This window comes from Schistocerca cancellata, chromosome 1 (genome assembly GCF_023864275.1).
Source record: "Schistocerca cancellata isolate TAMUIC-IGC-003103 chromosome 1, iqSchCanc2.1, whole genome shotgun sequence".
NCBI lineage: Eukaryota > Metazoa > Arthropoda > Insecta > Orthoptera > Acrididae > Schistocerca > Schistocerca cancellata.
In genome coordinates, this window is record NC_064626.1 from 1,135,694,903 (window position 1) to 1,135,708,368 (window position 13,466).

The 13,466-nt window shown below is 43.1% G+C and overlaps 1 non-coding gene across 1 annotated transcript; it reads right to left on the bottom strand.

Moving 5' to 3' along the window:
• Positions 1–9,976: 9,976 nt before the first annotated feature.
• Trnat-ugu (transfer RNA threonine (anticodon UGU)) lies at positions 9,977–10,050 on the bottom strand. Its single transcript has one exon. It is a non-coding gene; the product is annotated as a tRNA-Thr (tRNA).
• Positions 10,051–13,466: the final 3,416 nt, after the last annotated feature.

A 13,466-nucleotide genomic window follows, 5' to 3' on the forward strand; every position in this document is an offset into this window, starting at 1 on the left:
GACATAGACAACAGCTACCCTTTCTAGGTGTGCTGGATATGAGGAATGGTGAGGACTTAGGCCACACAATATATCTATAATCGATACACACAGACTGATACCTGCACATACTCTCAAATTACCCGAGCCGGAAAAAAGGAATGATTTATATGCTCTTCATTTGCCCGAGGAAAATACTCTCTAAGGAAAAGAAGAGAAAGAAAAAGACGCACCACGAAGAAATTATCAGAACGCGACGGAAATCGGAAGATGTTGCATAAACGTACAGGCAAACAAATGATTACAATTTCAGAAAAATTGGAAGATTTATTCAAGAGAAAAAGGCTTCGCAAACTGAGCAAGCAAGTACCGCGTCGGTCCTCCTCTGGCTCTTGTACAATCAGTTATTCAGTTTGGAGTCGTTTGATGTCTTCCTGTCCAAATAACGTGTACGTATTCAAACTCCCGAGATGGTTGAAGGACCATGCTCATAATGCTTAAAGCGTTCGCAGTTCGGGAGAGATGGGGCAACCATGCAGGCCGAGGTAGGATTTGGAAAGCACGAAGAAAGCAGTACAACGCTTGCCGTGTACGGAAGATAATACCGTGCTGAAATGAAAGCCCGGTTGGTTTGCCATGAAGGGCAACAAACGAGACGTACAATATCGTCGACGTACCACTGTGCTGTAATGGTGACGAAGATGACAACCCAAAGGGTCCAGCTATGAAAAGAAATGGCACTCTAGACCATCACTCCTGGTCGGGACATTCAGCAAGGGAGAGCCTGGCTGGTATTCCACAGCTGTCCAGGGCGTCCCCATACACAGCTTCGCTAGTTAACGGGGCACAGTTCGAAGGGGGACTTATCACTGAAGACAATTCTGCCCCATTGAATGATATTCCAGTCACGATGAACAGCTAAGACATGCCTGGAGATGCACCGAACATTGTCAGCTATTGTGACAGGAAACGCTACTTCTCAATCAGGCCTAAAAAGGGCTGAGTATCCCACTGATATCCAGGGCGTCTCCATACACAGCTTCGCTAGTTAACGGTGCACAGTTCTAAGAGGGACTTATTACTGAAGACAATTCTGCCCCATTGAATGATATTCCAGATCCAGATGAACAGCTAAGACATGCCTGGAGATACCCTGGACATTGTCAGCTATTGTGACAGGACACGCTACTTCTCAATCAGAGCTAAAAATGGCTGAGTATACCACTGGTATCCAGGCATCTCCATACACAGTATCGCTAGTTAACGGTGCACATTTCGAAGAGGGACTTATCACTGAGGACAATTCTGCCCCATTGAATGATATTCCAGATCCAGATGAACAGCTAAGACATGCCTGGAGATGCACCGGACATTGTCAGCTATTGTGACAGGAGACGCTACTTCTCAATCAGGCCTAAAAAGGGCTGAGTATCCCACTGATACCCAGGGCGTCTCCATACACAGCTTCGCTAGTTAACGGTGTACAGTTCGAAGAGGGACTTATCACTGAAGACAATTTTCCCCATTGAATGACATTCCAGATACAGATGAACAGCTGAGACATGCCTGGAGTTGCACCGAACATTGTCAGCTGTTGTGACAGGACACGCTAGTTCTGAATCCGGCCTAAAAAGGGCTGACTATCAAACTGCTATCCAGGGCGTCTCCATACACAGCTTCGCTAGTCACGGGGCACAGTTTGAAGTGAGGCTTATCACTGAAGACAATTCTGCCCCATTGAATGATATTCCAGACTCAGATGAACAGCTAAGACAAGTCTGGAGATGCCCCGGACATTGTCAGCTATTGTGACAGGACACGCTACTTCTCAATCAGGCCTCAAAAGGGCTGAGTACCCCACCGCTATCGGGGGCGTCTCCATACACAGCTTCGCTAGTTATCGGGGCACGGTTCGATGTGGGACTTATCACTGAAGACAATTCTGCCCCATTGAATGATATTCCAGATCCCGATAAACATCTAAGACATGTCTGAAGATGCCCCGGAATTTGTCAGTTATTGTGGCAGGAGACGCTACTTCTCATTCAGGCTTCAAAAGGGCTGAGTATCCTACTGCTTTCCAGGGCGTCTCCATAGACAGCTTCGCTGGTCATCGGTGCTCAATTCGAAGTGCAATTCATCACCGATCACAATTCTGCCCCATTGAATGACATTCCAGATCCCTATGAACAGCTAAGACATATCTGCAGATGCCCCAGACTTTGTCAACTGTTGTGACAGGAGACGTTACTTCTCAATCAGGCCTCAAAACGGTTGAGTATCCCACTGCTATCCAGGACGTCTCCATACACAGCTTCGCTAGTTAACGGGGCATAGTTCGAAGTGGGACTTATCACTGAAGACAATTCTGCCCCATTGAATGAAATTCCAGTCCTGATGAACAGCTAAGACATGTCCGGAGAAGCCCTGGACTTTGCCAGCTATTGTGACAGGAGATGCTACTTCTCAATCAGCCCTCAAATGGGCTGAGTATTCCACTGCTATCCAGGGCGTCTGCAAACACAGCTTCGCTAGTTAACGGGGCACAGTTCGAAGTGGGACTTGTCACTGAAGACAATTCTGCCCCATTGAATGATATTCCAGATCCCTTTGAACAGCTAAGACATGTCCCGAGATGCACTGGACTTTGTCAGCTATTGTGATAGGAGACGCTACTTCTCAATCAGGCCTAAAAATGGCTGAGTATCCCACTGCTATCCAGGGCGTCTCCATACACAGCTTCGCTATTTAACGGGGCACAGTTCAATGTGGGACGTATCACTGATGACAATTCTGCCCCATTGAATGATATTTCAGATCCCTATGAACAGCTAAGACATGTCTGGAGATGCCCCAGCCTTTGTCAGCTATTCTGACAGTAGACGCTACTTCTCAATCAGGCCTCAAAAGGGCTGAGTATCCCACTGACATCCAGGCCGTCTCAACACACAGCTGCGCTAGTTAACGGGGCACAGTTTGAAGTGGGACTTATCACTGAAGACAAGTCTGTCCCATTGAATGATATTCCAGATCCCTATGAACAGCTAAGACATGTCTCGAGATGCACTGGACTTTGTCAGTTATTGTGACAGGAGTCTCTATTTCTCAATCAGGCGTTAAAATGGCTGAGTATGCCACTGGTATCCAGGGCGTCTCCATACACATCCTCGCTAGTTAACGGGGCACAGTTCGAAGTGGGACTTATCACTGAAGACAATTCTCCCCATTCAGTGTTATTCCAGATCCCGATGAACAACTAAGACATGTCTGGAGATGCCTCGGCCATTGTCAGCTTTTGTGACCAGAGACGCCACTTCTCAATGAGGTCTTACTAGGGCTCATTACACCCCGCTTGCCATCAGCAGTCAAGAGACGCTACAGTGGCCCATCCAAGTAGTAGCCAAGGTGGACAGCGCTTATTTCGGTGCTCCGACGGGTACCAATTTTACCAATGCGGCAAGGCCTCTGGCTGTAGTTGCCAGTGTAGTCACAAATGTAAGGGGTTACTAAACCACGACACTGACATCTCGTAGTTAACTGAAGATAAACCAAAGCGTAAGGATATGATCTATATGTGAACGTTGGTAACTACGGAAGTGACGTAGTAGAATATCATCGGAAAGGAACGCTTCGTAACGTTCCAGAAAATTATATTTACTTGGTTACGAGCCAGTTATTGACTTCTTGGGCCATTTTCAGGTGACAATTTAATAGCTCAACCACAGATAAAATGAGGTGCGACTTACATACATGTTATTTGTACAGGAATTACTTTCAATTTTTACATAGGAAAACGTTACGTGTTTTGCCTCACGTAAGTAATTACATTAACTAAAAAAGGGAAGAAAAGTTTTTTATGTGGTAACACACTTCACATCAGATGAGAAAAAGTTAAAGTTACAATTTGGACCTAGTATCCGTTACGAAATCTTAATTGGATTAATTTAGTTTTATATTATCTCTGTAAGTCAGACATTCTCTTTGTGTTTGCGGCATTCAGTTGTCATCGGAAAATGGCCTAAGAACCCGAAAACCGGTTCGCTACTAAATAAATATAATTTTGCAGAACATCGGGAGGTGTTTCCTATGTTATAATACTGTTTACTCTAAGCACCGACGAAATATTCAGTTAGTATTACAATACATGACTAGCATGTGAGGAATAAAGTACTATTCTTTTTTATTCTTAGTGAAAGGTTGATAGTGACGTCTACCTACATTTCTCGTAACATAGATATAATTGATAGTGACAGTATATTTTGTAATAGTTATTTCCCACAGCATACTACAAAACAGATAAAAGAATAGACAATATTAATCAATTCTGAAAATATTTTCGTAACAATCATTATTATTCCTTGTTACATTGCATACCACGTTAAAATTTTGCATAACTCAAGAAAATTTATAATAAGCAGTAGATCTTCTTAGTACACAAATGGCAATAAACAAAAACGCTGTCATAAATTTGAAAGAAATTTTCGTCTGTCCAACGTTAACTGCAAACTTCCCAGAAGGCTGAAAAAAGTGGTTGTACCGTAACTTGATATCTTAAAAATAAGTATACCCAGTATGACTACACAATAGAGTAAGAATATAAGCCAAACTTGTAACAGGCTACGAAAGGACTGTATCGGGGAAGTTCGTCCCGTACACAAAACAGCAAACTTCTACGAGCTCTGTATCGGGTGTGGCTCCCTTAGTGAAAGGCTGCCAGAAAACCGCCAGCGGACAATTTCCCCAGAAGACCGCCAGAGGGCAGGTTCCCACACCACTCAAACAAGGCGCTGACGTCACTCAGAGGATCAGATGCTCTATTGTTTGCTCAGCCATTGTGTCCAAAGGCTCGCCAAGCCCAACCGTGAGCCCCAGAGGTAATTAATGATATCAGACCGCCACGGCGGATTGTTGACGAGCGTCTAAAGACCAGAATTTTAACAGCCAGCATTCTTTTTTTTACCATATTAATGACACCACAAGTTTATGAGAAAAAAGCTTTCGTCGTTAACGGACTGAGTCTCAATCTACGCAAAGAATGAACGCACAAGTTTTGTGTAGCAAGCATGCTAAAACAGAGAAAATCGAAAATACATAAGAAAAATCTTTATCTTCTTGTAAAATAATCTGAGTTGGTGATAAGATATTGTTCTAAGCTGATGGCGGGTTTACAATTTCGTAACTATTGAATCAATGAACACACTCTTTGTTGGGCGTCAATCCAAAACTAATGCAGAAAGCTGTATATTGCAACCGTGATAGCTCTCTGTTATTCTCTCAAAGAAAGAAAGAAAGAAGAAAGCCTATGGTTTAAAGTCTTGTCAACGAGAAATTGGGAAGAGCGTCCTCTTCTACCAGTAGATTGTCATAGGTCACCGGAACAGCAAAGGTTTCTAAGTGATTAGAAAAAGGTCTATCATGTTTTCAGAAAGGACAGTCTTACAGCTGTACATAGCTATGAACCTATATCGCTGACAACAGTCTGTTGCAAAACTAGGGAACACATTTTACGCTCGCGTATTACGATATTTTCAGAGACAGGAAAGTATCCTCTATTAGGAATCAGGCTGCATCCGCGCTAAGGGATCATGTGAAAATTGTCACTACCTCTTCGTGTATGCGATCCCGAGGGAAGTAGGCAGCGGCTTCCAGATTAACGCCGTGCTCTTTGACTTCTTGAAAAATTTCGGTGTAAGTCCACATTGTAACTCAGCGAACAAAATACAAGCTAACCAAATACTGGACCATATTTAAACTCGATTCCGGACTGCCTAGCCGATGGAGATTAACGCATTGCTCTTATCGGGTTAAACTGTTCAGATATAAAAGAAACTCAGTTGGTGCCTCAAGGAGGGTAATAGGACACTTACTATCCACCATATGCGATATGTAGTCGTAGAGGATGTGAATTTACAGAAGTGATATCTAACATTACCCGAGCAAATGTAATAAGTCCTATGCTGTTCCCAATCTTTATTAACGAGTCAGGAGATAATTTGAGTAGCCCTCTTAGATTTTTTGCAGATGGTGCTGTGATTTACCATCGAGTAAAGTCATTAGAAGATCAAAACCAATTGCAAAATTACTGAGACAAGATATCTGTATGGTGCGAAAAGTGACGATTGACTCTAAATAAGGAGAAGTGTAAGGTCTTCACATGAGTGTGTGTATTGTGTATTTAACGGAGGACCTAGAAACGACGAAGAGCCTTCATCCCCGCTGTAGCCTCAGTGGTACACAACCCCACAACAGGCTACAATAGTCCACTCACCCCTCCACCGCGCCACACCGAACCCAGGGTTATTGTGCAGTTCTGTCCCCAGTGGACCCCTCGGGAAAGTCTCACACCAGACGAGTGTAACCCCAATGTTTCCGTGGTAGAGTAGTTATGGGATCCACATGAGTACTAAAACCAATTCATTGCAGCGCGGAGTGGCTGCGTGGTTAGAGACGCCATGTCACGAACTGCGTGGCCCCTCCCTACGGAGGTTCGAGTCCTCCCTCGGGCATGGGTGTGTGTGTGTGTTGTCCTTAGTGTAAATTAGTTTAAGTAGTGTGTAAGTCTAAGGACCGATGACCTCAGCAGTTTTGTCACTTAGGAATTCATATACATTTGAACATTTTAAGCAATTGATTAAATATCTGTTGCACGATAAGTGACACAAATTTAAAGCTGTCAATTCGACTAAATATGTAGGAAATACAATCACGAACTATTTAAATTGGAATGATCTTATACACTACTGGCCATTAAAACTGCTACACCACGAAGATTACGTGCTACAGACGCGAAAGTTAACCGACAGGAAGAAGATGCTGTGATACGCTAATGATTAGCTTTTCAGAGCATTCATACAAGGTTGGCGCCGGTGGCGACACCTACAACGAGCTGAAATGAGAAAAGTTTCCAACCGATTTCTCATACACAAACAGCAGTTGACCGGCATACCTGGTGAAACGTTGTTGTGATGCATCGTGTAACGTGCAGAAATGCATACCATCACGTTTCCGACTTTGATAAAGGTCGGATTGTAGCCTACCGCGATTGCGGTTTATCGTATCGTGACATTGCTGCTCGCGTTGGTCGAGATCCAATGACTGTTAGCAGAATATGGAATCGGTGGGTTCAGGAGAGTAATACGGTAATACGGAACGCCGTGCTGGATCCGAGCGGCCTCGTATCACTAGCAGTCGAGATGACAGGCATCTTATCCGCATGGCTGTAACAGATCGTGCAGCCACGTCTCGATCCCTGAGTCAACAGATGGGGATGTTTGCAAGACAACAACCGTCTGCATGAACAGATCGACGACGGTTGCAGCAGCATGGACTATCAGCTCGGAGAACATGGCTGCGGTTACCCTTGACGCTGCATCACAGACAGAAGGGCCTGCGATGGTATACTCAACGACTAAACTGGGTGTACGAATGGCATAACGTAATTTTTGCGGATGAATCCAGGTTCTGTTTACAGCATCATGATGGTCGCATCCGTGTTTGGCGAAATCGCGATGAACGCACATTGAAAGAGTGTATTCGTCATCGCCAACTGGCGTATCACCCGACGTGATGGTATAGTGTGCCATTGGTTACACGTCTCGGTCACCTCTTGTTCGCATTGACGGAACTTTGAACAGTGGACGTTTCATTTCAGATGTGTTACGACCCGTGGCTCTACCCTTCTTTCGATCCCTTCGAAACCTAAATTTCAGCAGGATAATGCACGACCGCATGTTGCAGGTCCTGTACGGGCCTTTCTGGATACAGAAAATGTTCGACTCCTACCCTGGCCAGCACATTGTCCAGATCTCTAACCAATTGAAAACGTCTGGTCAATGGTGTGCGAGCAACTGGCTCGATACAATACGCCAGTCACTACTCTTGATGAACTGTGGTATCGTGTTGAAGCTGCATGGGCAGCTGTACCTGTACACGCCATCCAAGCTCTGTTTGACTCAATGCCCAGCCGTATGAAGGCCGTTATTACGGCCAGAGCTGGTTGTTCTGGGTACTGATTTATGAGGTTCTATGCACCCAAATTGCGTGAAAATGTAATCACATGTCAGTTCTAGTATAATATATTTGTCCAGTGAATACTCGTTTATGATCTGCATCTCTTCTTGGTGTAGCAATTTTAATGGCCAGTGGTGTGAACAATATTGTGTAAAGGGTAAACCACAGTCTGTGTTTTATTTGCAGAACATTTCTAAGACGCATGATATCTACTAAAGCAAGGCCAGCCACGACACGCCAGACTTCACGTGGGAAGGATGTGCAGGCCGCGTGAGGGCCACAGCTCGACCTGCCCCGGCTTCGATTCCTGGAAGAACTCAGCACAGCACGACAGCACGACATTTCATTTAGTATTGCGGTGCGGCATTTTTGGCTTGTCAGAACTCTCTTCAGACGGGCAGAACTGTGGTGTCAGCGCTGTTTACTCTTCGCTATTTGTTCGCGGTACGAAAAACGTTCACAGATTCCATCTACATCTATATGCATACACTGCAAATTACATTTAAGTGCCTGGCAGTGGGTTCATCGTACCACCTTCACAATACTCTATTATTCCATTCTCGTATAGCGTTCGGAATGAATGAACACCTATATCTTTCCGTACTAGCTCTGATTTCCCTTATTTTATCGTGGTGATCGTACCTCGCTATGTAGGTTGGTGTCAACAGAATATTTTCGTTTTCGGAGGAGAACGTTGGTGATTGAAATTTTGTGAAAAGATTCCGTCGCAACGAAAAACGCCTTTCTTTTAATGATGTCCAGCCCAAATCCTGTATCATTTCTGTGACACTCTCTCCCATATTTCGCGATAATACAAAACGTGATGACTCTCTATGAACTTTTTCGAAGTACTCCGTCAGTTATATCTTGTAAGGATCCCACACCGTGCAGCAGTATTCTAAAAGAGGACGGACAAGCGTAGTGTAGGCAGTCTCCTTAGTTGGTCTGTTACATTTTCTAAGTGTCCTGCCAATAAAACGCAGTCTTTGGTTAGCCTTCCGCACAACATTTTCTATGTCTTCCTTCCAATTTAAGTTGTTCGTAATTATAATATCTAGGTATTTAGTTGAATTTACGGCTTTTAGATTAGACTGAGTTATCGTGTAACCGAAGTTTAACGAGTTCCTTTTAGCACAATGGATGCACAAAGAGCAGCAGTCTAACAATCTATCATTACAAGACTATCAACGTGAATAAAAAGAACTGAACAGATCTTTTTTGGATAATGAAACTAAATAAGCCGCGATTACGTGGCAACTTGAGTTTGAAAATTCTGTGAAACTGTCTGCATCTGTCCGTATACCGACAGTTTGTACCAGATAAAAATTATGTCTTCAGCACGCCACAAATAATTAAAGAATGCTGAAAATTTGTTTTTTTTTGTGACCTATGTTGATGAGAAATGTGGAATATGAAACCAAGTCGTACGCTCCGACTGCAGTGCCATTTAAATGCCACGCGTTCGCAGTTTTCCCCACTTACCCCTCCTCGCGCTCAGACAGTGTGGCGTGTCGGTGGGAGAAATACGCAGCGAAGATGAGCGCTTTGGCACTTGGGTCGGCCCACAGCTAGCGAGTCGAAAGTTTTGCCGCCCCTGTACTAAAGAGACTGCCTATACTACGCTTGTCTGTTCTCTGCTAGAATTTTGCCGCACGCTGTGGGGTTTTATCATAAAGGATTGATGAAACACATCAGATAAGTTCGAAGAAGGGCAACTTGTTTTTTTTTTTTTTTTTTTTTTTTTTTTACTATCTCGGAATAGGGGAGACAATATTATGGATCTAATACGCGAGTTGGGGTGGAAATTAAAACAATTTCGTTGCAGAGAGATCTTTTTATGAAACTGCAAACTCCAACTTTCCCCTCTGAGTACGAAATACTTGATTGACGCCAACCTACGTAGGAATAAATGATCATTACAATGAAATCACTACGCTTAGCTGCATACAGGCGTTGGTATACATCAACGGGGACACTCGAAAAGGTCTGCCCTGACCGGGACTCGAACCCGGGATCTCCTGCTTACATGGCAGACACTCTATCCATCTGAGCCACCAAGGACACAGAGGATAGTGCGACTGCAAGGACTTACCTCCGGCACGCCTCCCGTGAGGCCCACATTCCTAACTTATTGTCCCGCACTATACTTATAGTGCCCCTGCCCATTATGCTCATTACTCGCGGCTTTTTGCCGATTCCTATAAGAGTTTGGGCACTGTTTGTGCATCCGCACAGAAGAAGATGGTCAAATGGCCGATGAGCCATATATATATATATATATATATATATATATATATATATAATCATAATAAAATAAGGCAAGTCATAGCTCGCACGGAAAGATGTAACTGTTCACTTTTCTCACGCGCTTTTCCAGAGTGGCACGGTACAGAAATAATATGCAGGTGGTTCAATGAACCCTCTGCCACGCACTTAAGTGAGAATTGCAGAGTAGTCATGAAGATGTAGATGGGTAAGCGGATTTTGCATCGGACCTTGGCCTACCCTGTCACAAGAGGATGAAACTTATTGAAGAATTAAACTCATTGAAGTGGAAAGAAAGGTGTCAAAGGGATGAAAGAAATGGAGTTGCACTTGCTGAAAGCCCTTAAAAATGTTTTATCTGCAATGTTTTCAATTTGTGGTGTCTTGATCATGGACGTCCATCTTAACGGTTCTCGTAACAATAACACTAAGTATATTTTTTTGCGGGAATTGTGTGTGTGTGTGTTTACCGATATATTAGCCGCTCCTTATGCTCACCATGACAAAAGTAAATAAACAAGTAAAATAAAATAAGTAAATAAGTGTTTAACTTGTACAAAAATTTTGTCACGTAACTTGTCCTGAGGCTTAAGTCTACTGAAGCCTCTCCATGGAAGAAAGATCTTCCTGGTCATGACGGAAATAAACCCTTCTTGGAAACTAAAATAAATGAATGATTTATTGAAAATCAATGAAAAACTCATCTTGAATAATCAATAAACCTCTTCTTGAAACAGTAAATGAAAATATTCTTCAAAAATCAATAAAAACTCATCTTGAATTACCTCTTATTAACAAAAAAAGAATAAGCAGAAGTGGAAAAAAACTATATTCTTCTTGGAAATATTCTTTTGTAAGTATGGCTTCTATAGTTTCGGAAGCACTAAGTCGCCGAAGTTCTCTGCACTGCCTTCAAGTTTAGGTCCAAGACTCGGCGGAGGGTGAGAGTTGTGGCGCGCTTCTGTAATCCAGGCAACTGGGAAGCCAGTGTGTGCGAGAGGTCTGCAGATCGGCTGCGCGTTTGGCCTTTCCGTGATCTCACGTACGTCCGCGGTACCTTCGCAGAATTCTGGCCAGAAACTTGACGACAGTGCGAAGAATTTCGGCGAATTCACGCTTCTGGAATTGAAGAACCAAACTCGTAAACCACCAGGAAACCGAGACGATGGACTGTTGTTCTTGGTAAAGTAATACATTGTCTTGCTGGAAAAGAAAAACAAAGAAAATTTTCTTGAAATAATAATAAGAACTCTTCTTGCAAAAAACAAAACTCCTCATGGTAAACTATAATAAATCTCATCTTGGAAATAAAATAATTGGTTTCTTCTCGAAAAATAATAAAACTTTCCGTATGACGGGACTGCGGGGTGGTGGGGAGCGAGTTAACTGCCATTATGGTGCTAAACTGTGTTAAGAACGCTGTGACTAGTCTGATAAATATTTCTAGACAATTGCAGAAAAATTTACTTCTGATTATTTCTGAAACAACGGTTACATGGGAACACCACTTACATCACTCCATGTCACTATTTTTCATTGATTTCATATCCATTCACTTTATACTGTATCACATCGGTGAATTTAATTCATTTCTTCTGTTCTTCACAACATAGATTTCGTCTCCATAGACCTTTTTTTGAAATTCTTAAGGAAACTTGAGGTCTACGCGTTATTCCATTAAGCTGTAATACAAGTCTTCTCAGACACCACACAGGACTGATCGCATCAGACTAATAATTCTATCAGATTTTCACGTTTACATAACTGTCCATTCATCAGAAGTGTAAAACACACTGACTACAATGCGAGTGCTACGAAAATAAACAGCCAGTATCTATTCCCTCAGCGAAAGTACGAGTAGTTAGGTTCGAACAGTTTGCATGTATCAAATTATAGCAGTGGTATTCTTTATCGTACTATTTATGAAATGGGTGTCGGTAAACAAAAACTGTTTGTACAGCACGTTTTCCTTACAGAACGAAAAATATTATGTTAGGAAACGCTCCGTATTTGTGTCTTATTACTTTCAGCGATTGCGACAGATTTTCCGTATTTTTCACTACATTACTTCGGGTCATTGCCAAGAGCAGAGCGCCACTTACTTCCTCCGCTGTCCACGCCCTCTGGATCTAGCTCGTTCATTACGAACCGAAGAACTGCCTCAAATGCAGCTTACCATATGGATATCATCGAGTTCAACAGCGAGCTAGAGAATGTCGAAAAAAGTTCAGGTGAAGAATTTATATAGGACCTAACGGTGTTCGGAAAGGATAGACTTAATACAGTTGGTGGCGGTGTCTTTGTTGCTGTTAACAGCCAATATTGGCAAAGTTTTACAGAAGCGCTTTTAATAGTTTCCACCGCGAAACTCTACGTTGGAATCTAGAACACCAGCGGCAAGACACAGTCAATACCTCCACTGCGTGATAGTGACGGTAATGTTACTGATCTCGGTGCCACTAAAGCGAAGTTACTAAATACAATTTTTCGAAATTCTTTTACCGGAGAAGATGAAGTAAATATTGCAGAATTCGAGTCAAGATCTGCTGTCAACATGAGTAACTTACAAGTAGATATCCTCGGTGAAGCAAAGCAGTGGTTACACTGGTATAGGTTGCGTACCAATCAAAGTCTTTTGAGAGTATATTTGCGTAGAAGCGTCATACTTAACAGTCATATACGACCGCTCGAACAGGGAAGATTCGTAGCTAAAGACTGGGTGGTTGCACAGGTCACAGAAACACTCGAGAAAGGATGTACGGTAATCAGATGAGTTACAGGCCCATATCACTTACGTCGACTTGCAGTAGACTTCTAGAACATATACCTCAAGGAAAATGGTATGTTGATACAAAGTCAGCACGGTTTCAGAAAATATACTGTGGCTCTTTATTCTCACGAAGTAATGAGTGATATCGACTGAGGATCTCATGTTGATTCCATATTTCTAGATTTCCAAAAGGTCTTTGATACCGTTCCTCACAAGCAGTGCCGGCCGAAGTGGCCGTGCGGTTCAAGGCGCTGCAGTCTGGAACCGCAAGACCGCTACGGTCGCAGGTTCGAATCCTGCCTCGGGCATGGCTGTTAGTGGTGTCCTTAGGTTAGTTAGGTTTAACTAGTTCTAAGTTCTAGGGGACTAATGACCTCAGCAGTTGAGTCCCATAGTGCTCAGAACCATTTTCTCACAAGCAGCTTCTAGGCAAGTTGGTTGA